This window comes from Haplochromis burtoni, unplaced genomic scaffold (genome assembly GCF_018398535.1).
Source record: "Haplochromis burtoni strain Fernald_Lab_line unplaced genomic scaffold, NCSU_Asbu1 Contig_205, whole genome shotgun sequence".
NCBI lineage: Eukaryota > Metazoa > Chordata > Actinopteri > Cichliformes > Cichlidae > Haplochromis > Haplochromis burtoni.
This window is the reverse complement of record NW_024582566.1, coordinates 721,033-721,791: the sequence shown is the minus strand read 5'-3', so window position 1 is coordinate 721,791 and position 759 is coordinate 721,033. Positions and strand designations below refer to the sequence as shown.

Genomic DNA, 759 nt, shown 5'->3' with positions numbered 1-759 from the left:
ACATTTGTATGAAATAGTTTAAATCGCAATTATCAACAATTATGTGTTTTTATCTTTCATTATCTCCGCATGTACTAATTGGTTTTAACTCCAGTTTGTTTTTGAGAGGAATGTAAAGATAATAAAACAAAGAGGTAGTTTGTTTTTTTCATGGTGTCTTTTGCTTTTTATGCATGTAAAAGTACACCCAAAAAGCCATTAAAGTTTTTCAATTTCTTCCTGCTCACGAGTGATGATATTTACACAAAAACATTTCATATTCAAACAGCACTTTTATTGTAAATGCATGTAAATGTCAGATTGCGAATGCCTTGAAGCTGTGGACTGACACAAATGTATTGTTTGTTGCCAAGTTTAATGGCCTCTCCACATGCTTTCTAACTCTACCATTGCTCCTACGATCTGATTTTCAGACGCTAGGATAGAAGGATGCGCTCTGCCAGGTGAATACAAATGCAGTCCCTGCATGCCAGCCTGCTCGTGTGATACTTGACTCTCTGATGCAGAGATGTTATTTATTTTGTGAAGGAGTCAAACTCATTCAGTTTGTAAGCACACAATAATTCAAATATCTGAAAGATTCACTAGAAATTTGATTTGCATCGTTTCTGGTTTCAGCTGTTGGACTGGAGATGTCAGAGTCCAGTAAGCAACAAGTCAACTTTCTCTTTTTTACCAGTTTCCCCGGTTGCTGTTACTGAAGTCACCGTTACATACACAACATTAAATAAACAGAAAAGGGTGCAAACAAAACTAGAT

At 36.0% G+C, this 759-nt stretch overlaps 1 protein-coding gene across 2 annotated transcripts in view; it reads left to right on the top strand.

Annotated features, from left to right (window-relative positions):
* Positions 1 to 216, top strand: part of LOC102290454 (diacylglycerol kinase zeta) — a gene marked incomplete at its 5' end in the record, with an annotated part of 49,943 nt that extends 49,727 nt beyond the window's left edge. For both annotated transcript variants that reach the window (XM_042226290.1, XM_042226289.1), the window contains 1 exon segment: positions 1 to 216.
* Positions 217 to 759: the final 543 nt, after the last annotated feature.